Source organism: Felis catus, unplaced genomic scaffold, assembly GCF_018350175.1.
Source record: "Felis catus isolate Fca126 unplaced genomic scaffold, F.catus_Fca126_mat1.0 Un_scaffold_39, whole genome shotgun sequence".
Taxonomy (NCBI): domain Eukaryota; kingdom Metazoa; phylum Chordata; class Mammalia; order Carnivora; family Felidae; genus Felis; species Felis catus.
In genome coordinates this window covers 99,356-126,478 of record NW_025408536.1, presented here as the reverse complement: position 1 = coordinate 126,478, position 27,123 = coordinate 99,356, and the positions used below count along the sequence as shown (strand labels likewise).

General features: G+C 42.6%; 2 long non-coding RNA genes across 10 annotated transcripts in view; one reads left to right on the top strand and one right to left on the bottom strand.

Annotated features, from left to right (window-relative positions):
- LOC123383707 overlaps window positions 1–24,100 on the top strand; it is a 61,673-nt gene extending 37,573 nt beyond the window's left edge. For 2 of the 7 annotated variants that reach the window (XR_006593646.1, XR_006593650.1), the window contains 5 exons: window positions 3,769–3,925; window positions 14,485–14,572; window positions 14,925–14,991; window positions 18,688–18,780; window positions 19,184–23,114. This is a non-coding gene — a long non-coding RNA (uncharacterized LOC123383707). Of the gene's footprint in view, window positions 1–3,768; window positions 3,926–14,484; window positions 14,573–14,924; window positions 14,992–18,687; window positions 18,781–19,183; window positions 23,151–23,824 lie in introns of those variants that run through there. The other 5 variants (XR_006593645.1, XR_006593649.1, XR_006593651.1 and 2 more) reach the window with 5 other exon arrangements.
- The window catches only part of LOC111559301, an 82,087-nt gene continuing 74,112 nt past the window's right edge, over window positions 19,149–27,123 (bottom strand). For all 3 annotated transcript variants that reach the window (XR_006593636.1, XR_006593635.1, XR_006593634.1), the window contains 9 exons: window positions 26,709–26,847; window positions 24,421–24,477; window positions 23,813–23,982; window positions 23,440–23,500; window positions 23,297–23,325; window positions 23,140–23,207; window positions 22,922–23,016; window positions 20,116–20,253; window positions 19,149–19,519 (listed from right to left, as the gene is read on the bottom strand). This is a non-coding gene — a long non-coding RNA (uncharacterized LOC111559301). The remainder of the gene's footprint in view (window positions 19,520–20,115; window positions 20,254–22,921; window positions 23,017–23,139; window positions 23,208–23,296; window positions 23,326–23,439; window positions 23,501–23,812; window positions 23,983–24,420; window positions 24,478–26,708; window positions 26,848–27,123) is intronic.

Sequence of the window (27,123 nt, the reverse complement as noted above, 5' to 3'; positions counted from 1 at the left end):
TATAATGCCTGAGGTTGGGAGATTGGCAATTCCTGTTTCAAAAGATACAACAAAGACCCCTGTGTTTTTTCTATTAAAATTCAGGTCCTACTTTACAAAGAAGGAAAAGATAAGTATGGGAATGTGTATATTCAGGCATCTATATCTCAGATCTGAGGTAGACATACTAATGCAGCCACACAAATATGTGCTCATCCAAGGCCACAGATATATTGTAGAAGACAAAATGCATAGAGGAGAACAGAAGATCCCTTTGCAATAAGTCAAAATCACTTTGACGTAGAGGACAATCCGTTTGAAATTTGGAGAAGACACTGAACCATTACAAACCAGCTATGGGTATTATATATTTAGAGATGGTGTCTAATCTGCCTCTTGGTCTGAATGCTTTCCCTGCCCACCCGGTCCACTCCACTTTGTCCTTCCTAATGTCCCCTAATACAGTTGTCACAGTTGTGTTTCCGTGTCAGTGTCTGCTTCCAGGAAAATCAACACTCATTCCCCATCAAGCGTACACTTTGGGGTTCCTGTGTATGGAGTCAGCCAACACATAGTATGTACAGGATTGGTGGAAGAAGACAGATCATTCTTTGGGGTTGTAATGCCTGGAAGGGACCTATAGTTCCATCTGAGGAGTTGGATACATCCTTTAGGGAGATCTGGTGGTGGTTGTTATATCTGTAGATAGATACTCATGAGCACATGGCATGCGTGCTAGTTGATGGGGTTCATGCTGATGAGGAGGGCAGGTATCTGACTCCAGAAAAGGGTCTCTTCCGATGGTGAGGAATGGATTCAGGAGACCGGTAAGGAGGCCCTGCATTAACTCAGCTCTTGTGCCCTTGTGCACCTTACCAGCTTCCCCCAATAGCACCAATCTAGGTGGCCTCAAGGGGACAAATGGCGCAGCTTTTGTGGTGAGTCCCACATGATGTCCCCCATGATGTCCCACAAAGCTTCGCCTGTTGCCTTATTGAGCAATCGGGAGGGCAGAGCTCCATGGTCTGAGATAGGTTCCTTGGACACCACCCAGGAGAGTTGTGGGTAAGCATATGGCTCCTTCTACATCGGCCAAGCCAATCCACTTTGGCCCAGGCACCCCGAAACCTCTGAGCCCCTTTTTCCTCCCAGCTTAGGGAAGCAGCCAGCCCTATAGAAGTTTTTGTGTCATGGATTAGCCACCAAGGGTAAATCTGGCTGTCCACATGCTGCCAGCATTCCTCTAGCAAATGTCAACATGAACAGCTGCTGTAGAGGGGATTCTCCTCCATTGTGATCAGGGCCTGGGACAAAACAAGACATGAGAGAGGGAGAGACAGGAGTGCCCTGTGCTCCTAGACATGGTGCATGCACAAAGCAGATATCCTGAAGCCTGGGGAGAGGTGGAGAAAGAGACAGGCAGGGAGAGAGACATTGAATTTGTGATAGGGGAATTGGGCATGTCCTAGAGAGTGAAAGGAAGAAATAGAGAGAGATGTGGTTAGAGAGAAAGAGAGACAAGGAGGAAGTACAAGGAGAAAGTAGAGACCTGGTCCAGGAATGTGGATGGGGTGAGATTGGCCAGAGGAGAGGGGATGTATGAAGTGTCTCTGAGTGCTGGGGCAGAAATGGCAGGTATCATGGGCATCAGTGTTGTGTGACTCCAAGACTCCAACATCCCTGGGGCCAAGCTTTGCAGAGGCTATTGCATTTGAAAAGATGGGTATCCCTCATTTCTCCTGGAATTGTGGGGGCACAGCCTCATGTTCTGTCATGGAGAGGGATGTCTTGAGGGAGAGTGTGCTGCTCTTTGGCAGGTAAACACTAGAGCCGCCCTGTGGGGAGGGAACCCAGACCCATCTCCCTCACTGCCCCAGGCCCTGTTGGATTTCCCTGCCGCTCCCTACCAGCTGGTCTTCCTCATGTTCTGAACCCAGGCATCAGGCATTGTGTTGCCCCCAGGTCCGGCAGTCTGGACCTGGCAGAGTTGAACTGCTGATATTGATAAAAAGTATTTGACAAGAAGGTCCATATTCTCCCTCTGGAGCTAGCGGTGTGCATCAAGATCGTGGGTTTTTATCCTCCTGTCCACTGCCAAACTGAGGATGCCAGATGGTAGGTGAACTTTTTAAAACACCATAGTCTTCTCTTACATCAAATTCAAAGACATTTTCTTGTCCCAGCTTTCTTTTAATTTTGAAGAGATGGCAATTAGTAATTGAAGGCATAATGAATGGTCCTATAGGAATTTGACCTATATGACTGATGGACATTATTTCATACATCTGTATCCCTAAAGCACATTTAATTGGAAATATTAGCCAAGGATACATACAGTAAATTCTTAACAGATGTGTAGCTCCCTGTAAGTTGCATTCTTATCCTGTCACATATGTATCATCAAAGATACTTTTAGTGACTATTGAGATAAGCTCTCCACATCAAGATGGTAATGTTAGAGAATCTAGTATAAATGGAATTTCACAGATTCTAAATTAGGAATGATTTTTTTTTAATTTATAATGTTTCTGTTTTTCTTTTTTGGAGAGAGCCTAAGGGAGGGAGGGGGGAGAGAGCAGGAGACACTGAATCTGGGGAAGCTCCAGGCTCTGAGCTGTCAGGACAGAACCTGATGCAGGGCTCAATCTCATGGACTGCAAGATCATGACCTGAGGGGAGGTCGGACGCTTAACTGACTAAGCCACCCAAGCGCCCCAGGAATGATAGTTCATTGGCAAAAAAAGATAAGTTAAAGATAGCATAAAGGATGTCAACTTTTCATTGAAATATTCTTCACACATTTGTTGTATTAGTTTTAGGCATACATTGTAGTCATTCCATATGTCTACAAATCATGTTGTACTTCACAAGTGTAGCTATCCTGTGAAAGCATGCAACAATATTATTACAGGATTGACTCTATTCCATTGGCTGTCTCTTGTATCCCTAGGACTCATTCGTTCCATAGCTGGAAGCAGTTATCTCTCTCTCAAAGATGTCAATTCTTTATCTAACCTAAATACTCTGGTGGTAAACACAATTACTTGCTCAGCATATGTAAATTGGTGGTCTATTTTTCTGTGGACATTGCTTACAACATTACAAATGATGTCATTATGTTAATAAATTCTGTTTCATTCTTCAATCAAAAAAAAGGAGAAGGAAAAGATTTCTTTGTGTCCCAGGCCCTGTCACTAAGACCCTTCCCATTGTGGAGAACAGGCAGAGTTACCCAGAGCACCTTCAGTCCCTCAGCTGAGCGACCAGGGGCTTCAACATTGCAGGAATTCCCATGGTAGCCAGCAGAGAGAGCTCAAGCACCACAGACCTGAAGGGGCGGGCTGCTCTGCCTAGACAGTGATGGCCAGCAGAGGGCGCACCATCGGCTCTTCTGGCCCAGGGCACCTCAGAGCAGAAGGACTGCTGTTTCTCCCAGAGGACACAGGGCCTCTACCGCTGTCTCAGGACAGAGAGCAGAGCTGCTTTTCCAGCAGGTTCTGCCGCCCGCCCCAGGGGAGACCTTGGGAGCTTTGCAGCAACTTGACATCTCCTGAGTCGCCAGACAGAAGCTGCCTTGTTGTACTGAGTGCTGAGGAGGGGGCGCTGGGTGGCTTCCCTGGGCATGATGGTTGCTAAACAGCACAGGCCCTTGCATTTTCTGGGTTGTTCCCGTGTTTCATTCCTCAATTTCCTGGACAGTATTTGAACAAGACGTATTTTACTAAAGGACTCATGGATTGCGGGGTTCCATGACATCAACTCATAGATGCAGTCGATGGTTTGTTCCAGATTCAGGCTTGTTTCCGGGAAGAAACCCTGACAGAAATTCAGAAGAATGGTAGCTACATTCCATTAGGAATTGACTACACGAAATGTTCGTCTCAGGACCTTCTAGAAGAATGAGCTGGGACCCACTTTCCGAGTCCTGCTGGAAGCAGAGACCGAGGTAAGGGCACAAACTGTCCCCCACATCATACATGCTTTTTAAAAAAAACTTATGGTTATTTTTCGAACCTAGTGAAGTGATTGAAAACTACAGAAAACCTGGTAGGTAGGTGTCTTAACCTTATGTTATCTTTTACTTTAAAATGCACTTAGTAAACCTACAGTGTAATATTAGTTTCAGGTGTACAATATAGAGCAACACTTCCACGCGTCACCTGGTGCTCATCCCATGTGCACTTCTTAATCCCCAGCAGCTGTTTCATCCATTCCCCCACCTCACTGTGGAACCCCTCAGTTTGTTTTCTCGTTAAGAGTGTTTGTCACTGTCTCCTCCCCCCCCCCACTTTGTTTTGTTTCATTTCCATGTGTTAGTGAAATCATCTGGTATTTGTGTTTCTCTGACAGGCTTATTTCACCCAGCATAACATTCTCTCGCTCCATCCACCTCGTGGAAAATGACAAGATTTCATGTTTTTATGGCTAAATAATATTACATTCCATATACTACATCTCAGTTTATTCATCAGTTGATGGATGCTTGGTCAGTTTCCGTAATTTGGTTTTTGTAGAGAATGCTGTTGTAAACTCATGGTGCATGTATCCCTTTGAAGAATTATTTTTGTGTTCTTTCTGTAAATACCTCGTAGTGAAATTGCTGGATCGTAACATAGTTCTATTTCCATTTTTTTTTTGACGAATCTCCATGATGTTTTCCAGAGTGGCTGCACCAGTTTGCATTCCTTCCCACAATTCAAGAGGGCTTCTCTTTCCCCACATCCTTGCCAACACCTGCTGTTTCATCATTCATTGATTTTAGTCATTCTCACAGATGTGACGTGTTATCTCATTGTACTTTTGAATTGTATTTCCCTGAAGATGAGTAATGCTGAGCATGTTTTCATGTGTCTCTTGGCTATGTTTATGTCACCTTGGGAAAATGTCCATTCATGTCATCTGCCCATTTTTCATTGGATTTCTCATTTTTTGGGTGCTGTATAACTTTATATATTTTGGACAGTAACCCTTTATCAGATGTCGTTTACAAATATTATTCTGTAGGTGTTTTAGTTTTGTTGATTATTTCCTTTGTGACAGAAGCTTTTTATTTTTATGAAGTCCCATTATTTTTGTTTGTGTTTCCCTTACCTCAGGAGATATATCTACAAAGATGTTTGTACAGCCAATGTTAAATAAGGTACTGCCTGTGTTAGGTATCCTCTGGGATTTTTATGGTTTCAGGTTTCACACATAGTTCTTTATTCATGTTGGTTTATTTTTGTGTATGTTGTAAGAAAGTGATCCGTTTGTGTTTTTGTTTTGTTTTCCAGGTTGCTGTCTAGTTTTTCCAAAACCACATGTTGAGGAGACTTTTTTTTTTAAGTTTATGTATTTATTTTTGAGAGAGAGAGAGAGAGAGAGAGAGAGAGAGAGAGAGAGAGAGAGAGAGAGAGAGAGAACATGCAGAAAAGGGGCAGAGAGAAATGGAGAGAGAGAATCCCACGCATGCTCTGCACTGCCTGAGATCATGATCGGAGCTGAATCCACAGTCACACGCTTTGGAGCCACACGTGTGTCCCAAGAGTATCTTTTTTTCCCCATTGTATATCCTTTTCTGCTTTGTTGAGAATTAATTGACCATATATGTATGAGTTCATGTCTGGGTTTCCATTCTATTGGTCTCTGCATCTGTGTTTTTGTTGTTGTGGTTAGTTGCCAGTACCATACTGTTCTGTTCACTACAGCTTTGTAATATAACCTAAAGTCTAGAAGCGTGATGTCTCCAGCTTTAATTTTGGTCTTCAATTTCTTTTGGCTGTTTGGGGTCTTTGTCACTCCATACATATTTTGGGACTCTTTGTTCTAGTTCTGTGACAATTGTTTTGTTTGTGTGATAGGGATTTCATTACATGTGTAGATTGTTTTGTGGAGTGTAGACCTTTTAACAGCATTTTGTTCTTCCTATCCATGAACATGAAATGTGTTTCCTTTTCTTTGTGTCCTCTTCCATTTCTTTCATCAATGTTTCACAGCCTTTAGAGTACAGATCTTTTACCTCTTTGGTTAGGTTTATTCCAGGTATCTTGGGGTATTTGGTGCACCTGTCAATGGGATTGATCCCTTACTTTCTCTTTCTGTTAATTCATTATTTGTCTACAGAAATGCAATAGATTTATGTACATTGATTTCTGTATATTTTGATTTGTCAAATTCATATATCAATTCCAACAATTTTGGGGGGAGTCTTTCATGTTTTCTATAGAGAGCATCATGTCAGTTCCAAATAGTGAAAGTTCTATTTCTTCCCTGCCAATTTGGATGCCTCTTATTTCTTTTTGTTGTCTGATTGCTGTGGCTAGAACTTCCAGTACTATGTGGAATAACAGTGGTGAGAGGGATCATCCCTGTCTTGTCCCTGTCCTTGGAAGAAAAACTTTCAATTTTTCCCCACTGAGGATGAGATGAGCTGTGGGTTTTTCATAGATGACCTTTATTATGTGCAGGTAGGTTGAGTCCCAATCTACTTGCTAGGGGGTTTTATGGTGAATGGATGTGACATTTTGTCAAATCGTTTTCCTGCATGTCTTGAAAGCATCATATTGTTCTTATCCTTTCTTCTATTACTGTGGTGCATCATGTTGATTGATCTGTGAATGTGGAACCACCCTTGCAGTCCGGGAATATATCCCACTTGATTATAGCAAGTGATTCTATTAATGTATTATTGACTTAATTTGAAGGCATTTTGATGTGAATTTATGCATACATATTCATCGGGATATTGGTCTGTAGTTTTATTTAAAAATTTTTTTAACATATTTAAAGTATTTATTTACTTAGAGACATAGAGTCCATAAAAGTGAGGGAGGGGCAGAGAGACAGGGAGAGGGAGAATCCTGGCCATGCTCCACACTGTCAGCAAAGGGTCCAACGTGGGACTCGAACCCATGCGCTGCAAGATAATGTCCTAATCCAAAATTAAGATTTGGACACTAAACCCACCGAGCCACACAGGAGCCCTGGCAGTTTTCATTGTTAGTGGAGGCTTTAACTGGTTTTGGTATCAGGGTAGTGATGGCCTCATAAGATGAATTTGTAAGTTTTCCTTCTTTTTTTATTTTTTGTAATAATTCGAGAAGAATACATATCTCTTCCTTAAATGGATGGTAGAATTCATTAGTGAAGCCATCTGGCCCTGAACTCTTGTGTTGGGGGGAAATTTTTTTTATTACTGATTTGATTTCTTTCTGTTTTCAGATTGTATGTATCTTCCCATTTGTTTTGGTAGTTTGTGTGTTTCTAGGAATTGTTCCATTTTTCTCAGAGTGTCCAATTTGTTGCATATAGATTTTCATAATATTATCTTCCAACTGTATTTTTGTGGCGTTGCCTGTTATTTCTCCTGTGTTATTTGTGATTTTATTTACTTGAGTCCTTTCCTTCTTCTTTGTGAAAACTCTGCCTAGGAGGTTTTCATGTTGATTACTGTTTTCAAGGAACCAGCCCCTGGTTTCATTGATTTGGTCTAGTGTCTTTTTGGTTTCTATATTCCTTATTTCTGATGTAATCTCTATTATTTCCTTCCTTCGGCTGTTCTTCTCATTCCTTTAGTTATAAGTTAGGATTGTTTGGGATTTTTCTTGCTCTTTTTGGTAGGCTTGTACTGCTATATACTTCCATCATAGACTGCTTCTGCCGCACTCCAAATATTTTACCAGTGTATTTTCATTTTCATTAGTTTCAGTGTATTTTCTCATTGATTTCCTGTTTGACCCATTCATTTGGTAGCATGTTATTTAACCTCCCTTTATTTGTGGCCTTTCCTCCTTAGTGTGTGTGTGTGTGTGTGTGCGCGCGCGCGCACGTGGTTAACTTCAAGTTTCTTAGCTTTGTGGTCAGAAAAAAATGCTTGGTCTGATCTCTGTCTTTGGGTACCTGTTGAGGCCTGCTTTGTGACCTAGAATGTGATCAATTATGGAGAATGCCCCATGTGCACTTGAAAAGAATGTGTATTCTGTCATTTTCGTATGGAGTGTTCTGAATATATCTGTTAAACCCATCTGGTCCAGTGTGTCATTCAAAGCCATTGTTTCCTTGTTGATTTTCTGTTTACAGGTTCTGTCCTTCAATGTGTGTTATGTGTTAAAATCCTCTAATATCGTTATGGTATTATAAATGAGTTCTTTTATGGTTGTTGTTAAATGTTGTATATACTTGGTGGTTGCATGTTGGGGGCATCAAAATTTACAGTCATTGGATCTTCTTGTTTGGTTGTCCCCTTTAGTATGAGATAGTGTTCGTCTGCATCTCTTGTTACAGCTTTATTTATGTTTTATATTTAATTCTTAGTTGACATACAGTGCATACTCGGATTCGTGAGTAGAATTCAGTGATTCATCCCTTACATACAATACCCAGTGCTCATCGCAACAAGTGCTCTTCTTAATACAGGTCCCCCATCTAGCCCCGAGCTGACCCATCTCCCTCCATGAACCTTCACTTTTTTTTTCTCTATCATTAAGAGACACATGTGGTTTGTTACCACTCTTCTCTTTTCCTGTCCCCTTCCCATGTTTTCATCTGTTTTGTTTCTTCAATTCCACATGAGTGAAATCATATATTTGTCTTTCTCTGATTGACATATTTCACTTAGCATAATGCATTCTAGCTCCAACCACATCATTGCAAATGGCAGGATTTCATTGTTTTTGAAGCTGAGACATATTTGATTGTATATACATATGTATGTATTTATGTATGAACACACACACACACACACACACACACATGCGTATACATGAATACACAGACACACATACACAGACCCCACAAATTCTTTATACCTTCATCACATGATGGATATTTTGGCTTTCTCCATAATTTAGCTACCATTGATAAAGCTGCTATAAATATTGGGTGCATGCAATTTTACTACTAGGTATTGACCTAAAGGGTACCAAACTACAGTCTCGATTTTAAAGTTTTTTTGCCCGATATAAGTATTGGTACTGGGTTTCTTTTGATATTTTTGGCATGATAAATGTTTTTTTCATTCCCTCAATTTAAATCTTTAGGTGAATTAAGTCCAAATAAGGCTTTGTAGGCAGCACCAAGGTAGGCCTTGTTTTTTTTGTTTCTTTTCTTTTTCTTTTTTTTTTTCCATTCTGTCCCCCATCCAATGTCTTTTGATTGGAGCATTTTGTCGATTTACATTAATTATGGATAGGTATATATTTAATGCCCTACTAGTTGTTTTACCATTGTATCTTGATGTTTTCTCTATTCCTTTCTTGTCTGTAACAATTTTGGTCTTTCATTTCCACTAAAAGAGCCCGATTTATATATTCTTTTCTTTTGACTGGCAGTATATTTCTTTACTTATTTTTAATATTTCTTCTTTTTTAATATTTAAGCCCAAGTTAGTTACCTTATAGTGGAATATAGTTTCAGGATTAGAATTTAGTGATCTATCAATTACAAAATATATCCAGTACTCATCCTAAGTGCTGTCTCTAATGCCCATCACCCATTTAGCCCATACCCCTATTCAGTAACCCTCCAGGAACCCTGAGCTTCTTCCCTCTATTTAACGGTGTCTTATCGTTTGACTCCATCTCTGTTTGTATCTTATTTTTGCTTTCCTTTCACTACATTCTTCAGTGTTATGAATTCTCTCATCTGTGGAATTTAATATGATGTGTGTCTTTCTCTGACATATTTTCCTTATCATAATAAAGTCCAGTTCACTCCACGTTGTTGAAAATAGCAACATTTCACTCCTTTTAATCGCTGTGTAATATTCCATTGTATGAATATACATCTTCTTTATCCATTCATCCGTCAATGGTAATTGGCCTCTTTGCATAATGTAGCTATTGTTGATAATGTTGCTATAAACATTGGAGTGCATGTGCCACTTGGAGTCAGCATTAATGTATCCTTTGTGTAAATACCTAGTTGTGCAATTTCTGGGTCCTAGTGCAGTTCTATTTTTGGTTTTTGTAGCGAGTCTCCATAGTATTTTCCAGAGTGGCTACACCATTTTGCATTCCCACCAGCATTGCAAAAGCTTTCTTTTTGCATCCTTGCCAACATCTGTCGTTTCCTGAGATGTTAATTTTAGCCATTCTGATAGGCGTGAGGGGATATCTCATTGTGGTTTTGATGTGTATTTCACTTATGAGGAATGAGTTGGAGCATCTTTTCACATGTGACCAATCTGGATGTCCTGTTTGTTAAAGTGTCTCTTCATGTCTTTTGCCCATTTATTCTCTGGATTATTTGGCTTTTGGGTGCTGAGTGTGATAAGTTCTTGATAGATTGTGGATACTAACCCTTTATCTGATATGTCACCTGCAAATATCTTCTCCCATTCCATTAAGTTTCCTTTTAGTTTTCCTGATTGTGTCCTCTGCTGTGCAGCTTTTTATCTTGAGGTCTCAATAGTTTATTTTGGTTTTATTGCCCTTGCTTCTGGAGAAATGACAAGCAAGAAGTTGTTGTAGTCAGGATCAAAGAGGTAGGTTGCCTGTTTTCTCCTCTAGGATTTTGATGGTTTCCTGTCTTACATTTAGATCTTTCATCCATTTTGAGGTGTGTGTGTGTGTGTGTGTGTGTGTGTGTGTGTGTGTGTGAGAGAGAGAGAGAGAGAGAGAGAGAGAGAGAGAGAGAGAGAGAAGTCTAAGAACATAGTCCAGGTTCATACTTCTCACTGTCCAGGTTTCCCAGTACCATTTGCTGAAGAGACTCTTCTTTTTCCTTTGGATATTCTTTCCTGCTTTATGAAAGGTTATTCAGCCATATGTTTGAGGCTCCATTTCTGGGTTCCCTATTCTGGTCCTTTGATCTATGTGTCCGTTCTTGTGCCCGTACCATACTGTCTTGATGATTGTGGCTTTCTAATGCACCATAAAGTCCAGAATTGAAATGTCTTCATCTTTGCTTTTCTTTTTCAACATTGCTTTGGCTCTTTGGGGTCTTTTCTGGTTCCATACAATTTTAGGATTGTTGTCTCTAGCTCTGTGGAAAATGCTGGTGTTATTTTGATAGGAATTACATTGAATTTGTCGATTGCTTTGGGTAGTATTGACATTTTAACAATATTTGTTCTTCTAATCCATGTGCATGGGATGTTTTTTTTTTTAATTTCTTTGTGTCTTCTTCAACTTCTTTTATAGACGTTGTATGGTTTGTTCTTTTAATTTTTTAATGTTTATTTATATTTGAGAGAGTGAGCGAGCAAGTGAGAGTGCATGAGCGGGGGGGGGGGGTGGGAGGCAGAGAGAGAGAGGGAGACACAGACTCTGACGCAGGTTCCAGATCTGAGCTGTCAGCACAGAGCCCGTCAAGGGACTCAATCCCACAAATGCAGGATCGTGCCCAGAACCGAAGATGGCACTTAACCGACTGAGCCACCCAGGAGACCCTCTATTGTTTTAACTGTACTGATTTTTTCCCTCTTTGGTTGGGTTTATCCCTGGGTATTTTATGGTTTTCAACACAGTAGTAAATTACATCAATTCCATGATTTCTCTGTTGATTCATTACTGGTGTATAGAAATTCAATCAACTTCTGCATATTGATTGTATATTCTGATACTTTCCTGAATTCCTGTATCAATCCTAGAAGTTTTTTGGTGGAGTCGTTCGGATTTTCCACGGAGAGTATCGTGTCTGTGATCAGGGAAAGATTGATTCCTCCTTGCCAACTTGGACACCTTGTATTCTTTTAAATGTCTGAATGCTGAGGCTAAGACTTCCAACAGTATGGTGAATAACAGTGCTGAGAGTGGACATCCCTGTCGTGTTCCTGACCTTAGGGGGAAAGCTGAGTTTTTCACCATTGAAGATGATATTAGCTGTGGGACTTTCATGTCTGGATATTCTCATGTTGAGGCATGATACTTCTATCCCTCCTTTCATGACATTTCTTTTTTTCATCAAGAAAGGATGCTGCTGCATTTTGTCAAACGTTTATTCTGCACCTATTGAGAGGATCATGTGGTTGTTATCCTTTCTTTTATCAATGTGATGTATCACATCAGTTGATTTGCAGATATTGAATCTATTGTGCATTCCAGGAATAAAATGCACCTCATTTTCCTGAATAATCCTTTTTATGTATTGTTGGATCTGGTTTACTACTTTTTGTTGAGAATTTTTGCATCCAGCTTCATCAGGGAAATTGGGCTGTAGTTTTCCTTTTGGTGGGCTCTTTGTCCAGTTTGGACTCAAGGCCATGCCGGCCTCATAGAATGAGTTTGAAAGTGTTCCTTCCATTTCTCTGGCCATGACCTTATCTTGTTCTTTCATTTGGCATGCATTCTACTTGTCTTGGCATTTTGGTTGAGTATTTGCCTTCTCTTGAACCACCTTTGTAGCTTGGGAATAAATCCCACTTAATTGTGGGATATATTTACAGTTGGTTTATCTTCTTTTTGGATTGTACCATTTACTGTTATAGACTGTCCTCCTCTGTCTCTTGTTATGTACTTTTTTGAGTGTGTTTTTTTCTGATACAAATATTGCTACCCCAGCTTTCTTTTGACATTCATTTGTGTGATGTTTCTCTATCCTATCATTCTTGAGGTGTAAAGTGGGTCACTCGTAGGCATCTGGATCTGTTTTGTTTTTTCATCCATTCTTAGGCCCTACATCTCTAGATTGGAGCATTCACTCCATGTCCCTTCAAAATTGATTGGTAGGTATATATGTATTGCCATTTTATTGCCTGTTTTGTTGTGGTTTCTATTGATTTTCTCTGATCCTTTCTTGCCTTTCTTTTATGTATTGCTTATTTTCTTTAGTGATATATTTTTATTTCTTTATCTCTATTCTTAGCATATGTATGACTGGTTTTAGGATATGGCTACTGTTAGGTGTTTATAGAACCTCTTCTGCATTTAGCAGTTTGTATTAAGTTGATGGTCATTTACCTTTGAACCCATTACTTTCTCCTCCCTAGGTTTTTGGCAGATGTTATTATATTTCAAATCCATTTCTCTGAGTACTTTAACTGATTTTTTTCCAGAAATGTTCATTTTTTACTTGAATTGTGTCTTCTACTTCTATACTGTCACTGTTTGTCTCCCCTGTCCACTCAAAGAATCCCTCTTCATATTTCTTGCAGGACTGGTTTAGTGGTACAAACTCCTTTAGTTTTTGTTTGGGGAAGTCTGTGTCTGCTTCATCCTGAAAGATAGCCTTGCTGAATAGAGTATTCTTGGCTGCTGATTTTTCCATTCAGCACTTTGAATATGTGATGTCACTCACTTCTGGCTTGCCAAATTTCTGTTCAGAAATATGTAGCTAGCCTTATGGGTCTTCCCCTCTAAGTTAAGGACTGTTTTGCTGTTTTTACAAGTTTTTCTTTATTCTCACCCTAATTTGCAAGTTTGCTTACAATGGGTTTGTGTGTTGCCTGATTTTGATGGGAGTTCTCTAGTCTCCTGGATGTGGATGTTTGTTTCCCTCCCCCAATTAGGGAAGTTTTCAGCTATTGTTTCCTCAAATAAATTTTCTTCCCCATTTTCTCTTCCTTCTGGACACCTACAATATGAATATTATTATATTTCCTGTAGTCACTGAGTTCCCTTAGTCTCATCTCACGTTGCAGAATTCTGTTCTCTCTCTTTGGTTCAGTGTGATTAATTTCCATCACTGAGTCTTCGAGGTCACTAGTTTGTTCGGCTGCTTCTTCCATCCCTCTGTTATTTCCAGCAAGCATGTTTCTCCTTGATTGTGTCCTCAGTGTCTAACTATGTTATATCTTACCTCTGTCACGGGTCTCACTCTTCTACTCATTCCACAACTCCAGTGAGTATCCTTATGATCATTGCTTTAAATTCTGTATCAGGTATGTTACTTATATCTCTTTGGCTTAGATCTCTGGCTGTGGCTTTGACTAGGTCTTTCACTGTAGATAAACATCTCTGTGTGTCCATTTTGTCTGTCTCTCTGGCTCTATTTCCCTGTGTTAAGAAAGTCAGCTGTGCCTTCTGATATTGAAATTAATGCCGTTATGAAAAAGAGGTCCTGGAGTCCTCAGCAATGCATGTCTCCATTTATAGGACCTGGACCTTCAAGAGGATATCGTATGGGTATTGCTCACTCCCTGCTGTTGTGTCTGGGTTACATTTCCTTTCAGTGCAGGGGTCTGCACTGATTGTGTGCCTGTTGTGGGCTGTGCTTGCTCTCAGTGGTGTCAGTGGGACTCAGGCAGGCCCAGCGGGGTCAAGAATCAGCATGAATACATGTGTCTCCTGTGGCCTAAGCATTGTGTGAAATGCCATGTTTATGTTGCCTCTCTACACAGGCAGGGACCTGGCTATCACTAATCCTCCTGGATCACCCAGTGCTGGGTCAGCTGACCTCCAAAGTGCCAGGATCTAAACTCAAGGGAATTCAGCCCCCCTGGGTTTTAATGCCCAATGTTATGGAGATTAGTCTTCCCTGTGTCAGCTCCCTGGTGTGAGGGCTCACTTTCTCTGCTCCTTCTGTAGGCAGCCAGCCTCCACCTTTCTGACCTTCCTAACCTTTCTGATGCAGCTTTTCTCTATTTAGGTGTGGAGTTTGTTCTGCCAGTCTTTGAATTGCTCTCTGCTTCATGGACTTGGATGTGGATGTTATGCAGTTGAAAACATGGGACAGGGTGAGCTCAGAGTTCTCTTACTCTGCTATTATTAACTTTTTAAATGTCTTGTTATTTTGGATTTTTGAGACATGGGCAGAGAGACTCATATCACCCACGCACTTCAGGATTGGACAGGAACTTTCCCACATTTGCTTCTAGCATTTTATGTTTTGAAACTCTCTTTAATGAGGTATAATTTACATATAACAAAGAGCCTCAAATTAAAGGGTATAATTTGATGAAACTTGATCTCATGGATACAGCACCATGAAGTCCTATGGTTGCTCTCTAAACCTTAATCATGATCCCTTTGTGTCTAGAGCTAATGTTGCTTTTGGAGTAAGGACTTGGTTTTTTTTTACATTTTCAGATATTGCCCAGGTGGCTGAAGGCCTGCACTAGGGTACCTACCTCCTTTTCGGATAGACTGTATTCCCGTAAGTATTGCCGTCGCTCTACCTTTGGACTTTATCCTGCCTTGTATCTTTCAGTCTGTTCACTTAATTTTATGCAGTACTTTAATGCTGAGGGATGCATAGTTGGATTGATTTTCACTAAATGGTACGAGCTGCAGTTCCAATCGTGACAGAAAGCACGTGTTTCCTGTGTTAGGTACTCAAGAGCAAGGCAGATACCCTGGGCACTTGAGTTGAGTATGTCACTCGGTGTTTTGCCAGCCCTCTTCCCCTCCGTGGGAGACAAGGGTCTCGTTTTGGTCACACAGAAATGTAGGTGAAGTCAGCAGAGAAGTGTCCCTTCTCTTCTCTTCCGTTTGTCTCTCAAACTCCCTGTCACTACCTTCTGCCTGGCCCTTTCCCTGACTCAATCCCCCAGGCCCACTGCTCCATTCCAGCCATGATAAGGGTGTCCTCCAGCTGCTGGCCTCAGTTCTGCCATCACTCAGTGAGGAAACTACAGGATTATTATGTAGTTCATGGGTCTGATCAAGAAATCTCTGCTCCTCATAGTCACCCTACACGTGGTGCTGTCTGTGGAGACCTGGCATCCTGGGCGTGGGTCTGACCCTCACTCCTCTCTACAGTCACTGCTGGTTCCTCATCCTTCTCCACCATTAGATCTCAGCCATTTCCTAAGGACAGATACCTGTCTGACCCCAAGGCACCATGGAGTCAGGGAATATTTCCAAAATAATTGAGCATAGGGGCGCCTGGGTGGCGCAGTCGGTTAAGCGTCCGACTTCAGCCAGGTCACGATCTCGCGGTCCGTGAATTCGAGCCCCGCGTCGGGCTCTGGGCTGATGGCTCAGAGCTGGAGCCTGCTTCCAATTCTGTGTCTCCCTCTCTCTCTGCCCCTCCCCCGTTCATGCTCTGTCTCTCTCTGTCCCAAAAATAAATAAACGTTGAAAAAAAAAATAATTGAGCATAAGCACCCCATCAATCTAGATATAGGTAGTTCCCATCACCCTGGAAACTCCCTCAGGTTCCCCTGCACAAAGGGTGATCTTGCTTCTATCCTCCCTCACCACCATTTCTGGCACTTTGTTACCTGTGTGTACAGGAACCCCACTGTGTGCACTCAATGGGGAGCAAGAGCAGATGGCCCTAGAAGCAGACGCTGGCACAGAGACAAAACGATGAAAGGTAGATTAGGCAACAATAGGAAGGACAAAGTGGAGGGGACATGATGCGCAGGGAAAGCATGCAGGTAGATCTGACACCTTCTTAAAATGTATATACAAACACGATTGTCTGTCACCGTGCACAGTCCTCTTCAATTTCAAAAAAGTTGTCCTATAAGGCAAAGAGATTTTGGTTTATTCCCCTGTGATCTTATGTTTTCCTACATGCATTCTGTCTTCTGTAGTTTATCTGTGGCCTCAGATGAACACTTTAGTGTGTGGCTGCATCTGTGAGATTATGTGTAATAGAAAATGATTGTCTTCAGATCTAGGTCTCTGAATGTACACATTCTCATAATTATCTTTTCTTTCATTGTGTGATAGCGCCCGAATTCTAATAGAAAAACGAGGGACATTGTCTTATTTTTTAAAACAGTGATTCCCACTCCCTGGGCTGAGTTGTTAACAGTCTTAGTTTAATGAACTCCCGTGACCATCTTTTTTGGAGGATCATTGTGTGGCGATATCTTAATTGAAACTGTGAGAAAGGTGAGGGGACACTTCCCAGAGAGTTTGCAGATGCTTTCTGCACTGAATGTCTTCTTTTCTCTTGTTCTTGGAAACAAATGTTATCCCTGTTTTTACAGATACCACAGCTGAGGCTCTGTGTAGGTCCCACTGAGAACTGGTATTAGGGCTGAGACAGCAGGAACACAGGCAAAGCGTCATAATATTGTGAGAGAAGTTTGAGGAGATGCAAAGCTGTAGTCAGGGTGATGACAGGGGTCCAGTAGTGGTGGCATATGGCCAGCCCTGAATTGTAGGATGACTCAGCTGATCTAGACTCTGTATCCACTTTTAGTCTCACTGAGGGATATGAACTTGGACATACAGTATTTTCATAAGACCAAGTTAAACTCCCCATATCTCCAGGGCTCTTTCCCCCCCACAAATACCAGAAGCTTCAGGAAAATCCAGGGAGACAACAATCTTTTTAGATGATTACCTGTGTGCACTTTGGCAACACAGTGACATTTTGGAGATGAACGGTTCATTGTGCACTGAGAGCGATCCCACATAGCAGCTCCATATGGACCTCACACTCCCTGCTCAGGCTGTGGCCAGGAATGACCTCCAACTGCATCTCACTGACCCCAACACCCTCCCCTCTGCACCTCCTCAAACTCTGCTTACTGTGCTCAACTTCCCTTCTATTCCTGTATGATTCAAGGTTCCCCCGTTTTTGCCCTGGATCCTTCACTGGTGTTTCCATTTTGGTGATTACAAGGTCTGAATCATTTAATGAATGTCCCTCTTTCACACAGGACACCTGATGCTCTAAAAGTTAGGCAACCCAACACATTGTGTCTCCAACATACGCCCCAGTACTGCTGCTACGTCTGCTTTTGTGTAAAAAATCCTCTTTCATTTGACAAGAGAAACGTATAGCTCACTGTATTACAGGGACATGACACTGCCCATTGTATGTATGTCCTGAGAAACTTGAGATATGCTACAGTGTCCTCAGGCAGTTTGTAGTTGGATTGCCAAGACTCACAACTATCTCTACATCATTGACACAAAGTCAATCATGAAGAAGATGAATATACACTCATCCAGTTCAGGTCATCTTAACAAATAGAGTAGGTGGAGGAGGGGGATGTGGCCTATAGCCCATGACTGGTGGTGAAGGGTGGTCCATGGGGTACAGCCTGCAAGGCAATCCTGGGAAAGGACCAGGACTCTTGCATACAAAATAGCCTGCGGAAAAGAAATAAGAGGTATGTTCATAGGACAGAACAGAGCACCAACACCAGCAAAAAGCAGAAACCCAAAGCAGCAGTGCTCATATCCTACTAGCTTCCCCACCACCAGGTTCCAAGAGGGCAGCATCAGTGCCAAAATCTCTACCCACACTTTGGGTTCCACTTACAGCTTTGGGGTGGGAAGAGGATGTGATTGGGGTAAACTAATGTCCCCACGTGTCTGGAAACGTAGGAACAGGAAGGGCCCTTTCCTAGAAGATTTATAGTCTGAATACTAAATTAACGAAATAGCATATTCCAAATAGGAAGGCAACTATGTCCAGGATCACACTCCACCCTTCATCCCCTCCACCACAGAGGCTGTTTATTGTGTTGTGAAGAACTACAGAATGAGAAGGAATGAAAATCCCAGTGTACACACATGGAATCATAGCCCTCGTGGCTCAAAGTTCTGTCTCTAAGCCCCTGCCTGTGCCCAAACTACTGTCCCAACGATGGGGTCTCCTTCTCTCTGGAAGTGCTATCCATGGGCACAGAGACATATGGGGAGACGGGGATCCTGAGGGCCTGTAGAGGCCCTGGGAAAGCATGCTCTTAGAGAAACAGGCAGCCTATACATGTTAGTTGGCCTATACATGTTAGTTAGGTTCAGCTAATTTATTTGAATTCAGAGGTACTTCTCAGCTTAAGTACAGTATATTTGACAGGGTAATTGTGTTCTCTGGAAAAATGAGCTGAAATTCTAAAAGACAAAATTAACACAAATGCACTTTGATGTCTGGTGTAAGTTTCCATGTTTTAGCTGTACCTGTGACACAGGACACGAGAGAACGTGCTCATGTGAACACAAGTGAAGGACACCGTGGGGACTTGCCACACAGGTAATTTTGGATTTTTTTCTCTTCACAACTTAAGTATCAGTGCATGTTTTCTATGACAAATATGCCACCTCTTATAGTTCAGAGTATTTGTTACCAGGGCACACATGAGGGGATTCTGGACAGCATGTTTACCCAAATGCTGATGGGTATGAAGTTTACTTTGTCTAAGACCATTCTAAATGACACATACAAAAATGTAAGTTGGAGTGAAGGCAGTTCGCATTTTGAAATTGTAAGGATACCCACAGATTTTTCTGACCATGTTAAAACCCTCAATAGAAGGAAACAGGAGAGGAAGAAACAGCAAGAGCAATGATTCCACATTGAGGAGATCCACAAAGAATGAGGCAATGTAGGAGACTTCCAAGTGGAATGTGGTGTCATCATCCTTGATTTATTCCAGGAATACATTGGAAAAGCCCTATGATCCCCACCTTTAGGCACGCTTAGCTGCTCAAGTTACCACAAACAGATGCCAGCTGGAAAACAGGGAAGCCCATAGACTCGGCGGTAAAGGTTTTGCATTTGGGAAAAAAACAAAAACAACAGACAGACCATACTTCACACAAACCAGAGACAATGGCAAGAGAGTGTCCTGTACAGAAAGATGTGGCTGTCCGTAAAGACTTAGAACTGAAAATGGCCACAGCATTTACTTTGTGCTTCTCGGCAGTTTTGGCAGAGCCAGTGTCGATGTCACTCTTGGTTGTGACATCTACTTCTGGACCTGCAAAAAATCCTGGAAGGGATGGAGGTTTATTCTGATTTGAGTCCACTGTTTGGAGATCAAAAACAAAAGACCCTCCCCTGATACTTCCGACAACTTAAACTCTTTGCCCCAGTGAGATCCCAAATTACATGCACAGGGTGTCCCATATGCCTCCAGTGATCCCCAAGAAGAACTTGAAGAACCATCCCTTATGACATGATGAAGACTCATAAAAGCCCTGATTCAGATGTATTCATCACTCATCGAACAACTATGGATGGCTGGGGGCACAACTAGATGCACATACGTTATGTTGTGCCTCATGCCTCACAGATCCCAGCACGTGGACTGTGTACAGGGCATTTCTGCTGAAACGCTATGTCTAGTTTTCTGCATACAGCCCCATTCCTTCTCTAAAAGAGACGCCTGTACCAACCCATGGTGAGGGAAAGGACAAAGATGAGATCCTGAGCAACTTGAGGAATGTGGTAATGGCAGCAGACACATTCCCCTTGCATCACAATGGTCTGTGGTACCACCTCTGCACCTTGGCCCAAGACCTAACAGCAACAAAAATAAGGTGAGTGTGTTTTACAAGTCAACTCCTAGTGCTCAGATCATCTTACCAAGTGTTGCAGGTGGAGGGGTTCCGGGTGGCCCCAGGGCCACCAAGGTTCAGGAGGTGGATGTGCCTAATAGTCCATGGGGGTGGGGCATGCAGAATCATCCAGTTAACGGAGGAAGTCCCCAGGATCCAGACTGCCCTGCAGAACAGAAGTGACAGCCACATACATATGCCAGACAAGAGAACCAATACCAACAGCAGCTGTAACCCAGAGAAGAGTGTGTCAGCACCTGCCACCTTCTCTGCCACCAGGATCCAAGAGAGTAGCATCAGTACCTGAAAACTCTGTCCCTGCCACTGGATAGCACCTACAGCTTGGGGTAGTAGATGCAAGAGGTTAACCTACTGCCACCACACATCACTGCCCACGTCTGTGGAAGAAAATGGCAATGGTCCTGTCCTAACGGGTTAACAGAAGTAATTACAGATTAATGAAGTAGCATTCTCCAGACAGGCGGCCATTGATGTCCAGGTTCACCCTGCATCCCTCCTCTACGCCAACTCCAGATGCTCTGCTTTTGCTATATTAAGAACACACAAAAAATGAGTGGGAATACACGGCTCATATTCTGCTCATGGAATCACAGCCACTCCTGGCAAAACGTTCTGCAGCCGGACCCTCTCTATGCCTCCTCTGCTCTTCTCCCTGAGAAAGGAGTCTTCCCTCTTGAAGTGTTGTCAAAGGCCTCTGAGACCTCTGGGGAGTGGAGGATGCCTCGAATCCTGCAGGGGAATGAGAGTCTTCTGTGAAGAACGAGTTACTTGTGGTGAATGTCTACAAAGCTCAGATGTGTTCATCTTAATTCATAGGGAATTCTGACTTTAAGCATACTACAGGACACAGAGTAATTATGTGCAACAGAAAAAAAGAAGGAGAAATTCACATAACAGATTTCATGCAAGTGTTTTGGTACAAAACTCCTGGTATGCGTCATGAAACTGTATGAGCTCTAACAGTGACTGGGGACACAACCAAAAACTGCTCATAGAAACACAATTGAAGGACACAGTGTTCAAACTATTTTTACCTAAGGTATAGGTGGAGAATTCCAGGCAAGTCATTTACCAACAAAGACAGGAAGGTGATGACTGATGACACTGGCTTTATCTAGGACCACTCTAAATGGCACAGGGCACAAAATATAAAGTTGGAGTCATGATGTCGTTTCTAACAGGTTCATCTCCTAGCCAGAATCAAGAAAGAAAGACACAGCAACCACACTCTTCCCACAGAGGTGAGGTCTGGAAGGGGTCACCCAGGCCAGGAGACTTCTGTTTGGAGTGTGCAGTCATCCTCCTCTCGTTATTTCTTGAAACTCACGGAAAAACCTTAAGGTACTCAGTCTCTAAGCGCTTTTGGCTTCTAAACTTACCACAGAAAGCTGACAGACTAAAAATTGAGAAGCCTGTGGGCTCCTGGGTTATGGGTATGCGTTTTGAAAACAAAGAAGAAATAGACATATCACACAACACGCAAAACAAGACAAGGCTAGGTGAGCGTGCTGTACATAAAGATGAGGGTTTCCCAAAAGAGTTACAACTGAGAATGGCTCCGGCATTTACCTTGCCTTTGTCTGCATTCTTGGTACAGCCAGAGCCGCTGTAACTCACAGAGGTTTCAGCAGTTTCTCGATTTACTAAAGGCCCTAGAAGGGACAGAGGTTTATTCTGCTTTCAGGGGACTGGACATAATGAAAACAATCCCTCAACTCATTCCTCAAATATCTTAAACTTTTCCCTACAGTCAGGTCCCTGACCAGAGGCAGACGGTATCCCACATGCCTCAGGTGACCCCCAAGGATAAGGGAGAGAACCATCCCCTCACCTTGATAAAGACCTCACGGTGCTCTAGTTCATGTTGTTTCATAATTAATCACATAACTGTGGACAGGCCAGGCACAACTAGCAATTTAGAATTTATCAGTAAAACAGTTTTCTCAGTATACATCATGGGAAATCACAATTTTATTACAGATAAAGAATTAATATGAGGATGCTTGGATTCAGCATCTGACTCTTAATTTTGGCTCAGGTCACGATCTCACAGCTTGTGAATTCAAGCCCAGCGTTGGGTTCCTCACTGACAGTGTGGAACCTGCTTGGCATTCTGTCTCTTCCTCTCTCAAAATAAATAAACTTAAAAAAAAAAGATTAACATTGAGAACACTGGTTTGGTGTATATCCTCAATGAGCCCTCAAGAAGCGTGCATTTCTTCAGACTTCAGGCAAATTGTTCAATCTCTCAGCTTATCTACAAGCTGCCTTCCACATGAGAGCAATTAGTATATAACTAAAGACTAATTTTACACTATAGAGAAAAGGAAAACTGTGAGAAGTTAGCAGCGAAGCTGCAGAGTTATACTGATACCATCAGAGGACTAAGCTAAGCTTTATGGAACTTGAGTGGACGGATGTAGGGCTACAGTTCCCAAAAACAAACAAAAATAAAGACCATTAAAACTAGTGAATAAATGACCTTCTCCTCAAATAAACTAAAGTCTTCACATTGAGTCTGGGTGGGAAGAAGGATGAGGCCCATATCCTGTCATCCTTTCCAGGCTCTTTAGACAGGGGGATGCTAGAGGAGGTGGGAGGGTCACTGGTAGAGGAGGGGCATGAGCTCCACCAGTCTCAGGGACAAGTGCCTCACTGTCTGCGGCAGCAGAGGAGAACACCCTTCTGTCACCCCTTCAGACCACCTGCTGTCCTTAGTGCTTGTGATTCTTTCCAGACCACACAATGATCATCCACAGGAACAAGCTGCACAGCAGAAGTTAGATTGCGGCACATCACAACATGCCTCTTACCTCTCCTCGGAGGGTTCTGCTTCTCTGGTCTTGCAGCCATTGGTTTCTGCCTCGTGTATCCCTCAGGCAGCCTCTTTGCTTTCATCCCGTCCAGTCTTGGATACAGAAAAATAATGGACTTCTATAAGAGTTGCAACACCACGTCGTCTACTAGACAACTAACAGTGCAGGTGTCATCCCTGGAAACACCCATCAAAACGCAAGTCAAATGACCACACCTGTATTTCAAGTAAGCGACCTCCCTGCCCTGCTCCGCCATCTCCCTGTCCCAGATCTGAGTCTTGATCTGGGGGAGAAAAAACACATCCACCTTCAGTGGGAAGGTGGTGCCACACTGTGCACCAAAGAAAGAGGAGGAAACAAGAAAACACTTACCTAGTTGTCCTGAGCATTCATCTCGTGAACTGCAAGCGGAAAAAGCCAACAAGGAAAAGCCCGTGGTTAGGGATTCCAAGGGCCACTACACTCACCCGCGTGAGGTGCTAAGGGTTCAGTATGTCAGGTAGAACTCAGGTTACCTGGTATCTAAAGGTGAGCTCTGCCTGCTGCAGCTGTTCCCGTGTTTGTTCAATTTGTTGCCTGTGAGTTACAATTGCTCTTGTCAGATAAGGCCCAATATTGGGTATGATTTTAAATAAGCTGCCCACGTTCCCACCAACCTCATATCTGTCCCCTGATACAATTTATTCTTACACATGAAACACTTTGCCCATGATTATCAATGTACAGTAGGATCAAAGCTATTGTCACATCTTTTCCTTACTCATTATCCCATGCCTGTAGGGTTCAGAGTTCATAGAATTCCTTCCCATTTTCAATCTTTCTCTAACTCATCATGTGACAAGTGTCTTTTATCATAAAGATCTATTCTTCTATAACTTATATCCTCACCATGTTTCCCAGGGTTGCAAAGACGAGGGCCATGAAATGGCACTACCACGTTGATGGGTATGATTCATTGTACGACACACTGCTTTCCTACAGATGACGACAATTGACACCACCCCCGAGGAATGTTAGCATGGACAAAGTTTCCACACAGTCTGGTCACTACTTGAGATCTGCAAATGTTTAGAAACTTTATTTTATTCTTTCTAAAACTTACCTTTTTTATCTGTTAATACTCTATGCATATGTTGACTTTAAACTTTTCAAAAAGATTAAAAACCAAAAAATGAACAGCGGTTTCATGAGCTCCTGGTAATTACTAGCTGAACTCACTTGTACTTGTTTATTTCTTCTGTAGCTATTTTCTTTTTTTTCCCTAATGTCTATTTATTTTTGAGACAGAGAGAGAGAGAGAGCACATGCATGAGCGGGGGAGGGACAGAGAGAGATGTAACAGAATCTGAAACAGGCTCCAGGCTCTGGCCTGTCAGCACAGAGCCTGACACGGGGCTCGAACTCACGGACTGTGAAATTATGACCTGAGCTGAAGTTGGACGCTTAAACGACTGAGCCACCCGGGCGCCCCTTCTGTAGCTACTTTCAAATTTTACCTGCAGCTGCTAGCTGATTCTTCTTTGCCGCCAGTTCACAGTGTCATTTTCAGCTTCCTAAGATGGGAAAGTTACATACACAGTCAGGACCAAGGTCCAGAGGTTCTCCCTTTTTACCTCCCAGCACTCTTGAAGGCCTATGCAAATATCCCTTCCCCCACTTCTCCCATAAATGCACACACTGACAACCCAATCAGAGAATTGAAGTGAACACCCCATTTAAGTTCAAGAAAATTCAACTTCTGTCTGCTGCCACGTCTCTACTATTGGAACTGTCTTTCTAGTTCTCGTTTCCTCTCCTTTATCATAAAGTCATCAAATAACATTGTACTTTGTGCCTTCCCAGAGTTGGTCTTTTGTTTGATATGGCGAAGACTCATTTCATCAGTGAGTGAAAAACCGTATCTGACCAACTGTACCCATTAGGATGAATCAAGGGATCATCACTAGTCTTACACCTCCATGGGGAGCCCTGATTCTCAGTCCAAAAGTTGTACCATGACACAGGCAATCACCTGAAAGACGACCTTCCAGAATATGGTTTCACTAACATTGCAGCTCACTCCCAGACATCGCTAGCGTTCAGGACTGCAACCCCTGCCTCCACCTTGAAAAGGCCAATCTTAGAACAACCTCATCTCCTGACGTACAACCTGATATGAACTGTCACACAGTCTGGGTTTACTTCCAGGAAAGAGATGTCAGGTGGAAAACTCTCAACTTCATGGAGCCAAGTCTACTTTAACAAGACTCATTCCATTGATAGTGAAGGCAGCAGAAGGCAATGCTTGGCAAGGCTGGGTTGCTGTGTTGCCCTCAGACCATTTTCTTTGTGGTGTTGACTGAGATGGTTTCAACTTGACACTTGATGTACTCAAGAATCACATGCAAAATTGAAAATCTCTTAGCAAATGACACAAAAGCACTAGACAGAGAAAGGCACATGCATTTCCTTCTGGCCTCTCAGGCAGTCCTTGGGCAAATGCTTGCTGGAGTGGTTGTAATGTAGTGGCTCTGTTGTAAGGGGTTGAAGATAGAGAGGTGGTCAGGGTGCTGTACCCACTCACAGAAAGAGCTTACGAGTTAACAAAAACAAGATGCCAGTGAGACAGAGCAAGCCCTAACCCCAGCTGTGGGAAGGACGAACATAAAGGTGAGTCTCCAGGGAAGAGAAGACTTCCCTTTCCAACACGAGTGAGGGACTCTAAAGTCCCCCATCTCCTCCTGAGAACAAAAGGAAATACTGTACAAAGGAGGAAACATGTGACTGAATGCACCAAGTATCTGACAACCCCACAAAGACACACAAGACCAAGATGGAGAAGAAGGAAGCCCAGGACGAAGCCAGCCTGGCAGTTGGACCCAAACTCCCTAGGACTCATCATTGATGTGGGGTGCATACACTTGAATGGCAAAGAAGCTGAACAACTTTATGGGCACAGACTTAGAAGTAAAGAAGTGTACTTCAGGGGAGGCCAGCAAAGATGAGCCCTAGTGAAGCTGCGGGCTTTGGCCAAGACTCAGAAGAGTTACACTTGAAAAATCAGGGGACAGGAAACGACTTTCTTAGGGATTGGGCCTGCAGTGAGCAATCTCACTGGCAGAATGGATGCAGGGATCCAGTACTGCTGGTACCCCTACCCACTTTCCAGAAAGCAACTTCCATTGTTTCTGCAGCAAGAGAATTCAATTTTTTCCCCACACATTTTTGACCCATGTCTGGTCCTGAACAAAAATGACCTAATTGCTGGGTGACAAAACAGTGTGATGCGATTGAAACCTATAGGACAGTGTAGGTGGATCCAGAGTGGATCCAGGTATTAACGTTATTAATGATGGCACCTTCCCTCTTCTGCCCCCAAAACATGACACAATGTGTGGCAAGCACTTAGGACAGAAAGGAAAATGCAGGTTACATTACAGAAAGCAAGGTAGGAAGGGAAGGTCCAATTCTACTGAATGCATTGGGCAAAAATACTCTGGACCCAGTTCCAAAAGAAATACAATTATCTCTACTGGCTGCCATGTTCTCCCATACAATACGGTCCTTGTGACAGTTCTCACATGAACATCTTTTCTAAAATTTTTTTAACGTTTATTCATTTTTTGATAGAGACAGAGTGCGAGTTGGGTAGGGCCAGAGGAAGATACAGAATCGAAAGCAAGCTCCAGGCTCTGAACTGTCAACACAGAGCCCGACATGGGGCTTGAACTCATGGACCGTGAGATCATGACCTGAGCCGAATTTGGACGTTCCACCGACTGAGCCACCCAAGCGCCCCCCTTACTTTTTTGTAGGCACTTTTCTTCGTTCATAGAATTCTTCTAGGTTATGTGCTTTCTCCTTCAGCTGTTTGACTTTTGCTTCCTTTGTGGCTTTCACAGACCTCAATGCATCACACTTGTCTACCAGGGCGTTTTTATTTTCTGGAAAAAAAAAAAAGGTGTTTGCTTGATAAACATGCACGTGACCTCAGTCTTGATTTTGGTGAGACACAAAAAGCGCAAGAACCATGAAGGCATGAAAGTATTCTTTCCCTTACCAATGCAAAGTCATTGCCATCATATGGGGATTTCTCCCCAACAGAAAATATAACTTCCAGTTGACAGTTATTGGACCTCAAGGCTCTTAGCTCTACATCCTCGAATTCAACATTGGCACCTTGTGGTTAAGACAGATATGAGGAAAGACTTTCACGGAAA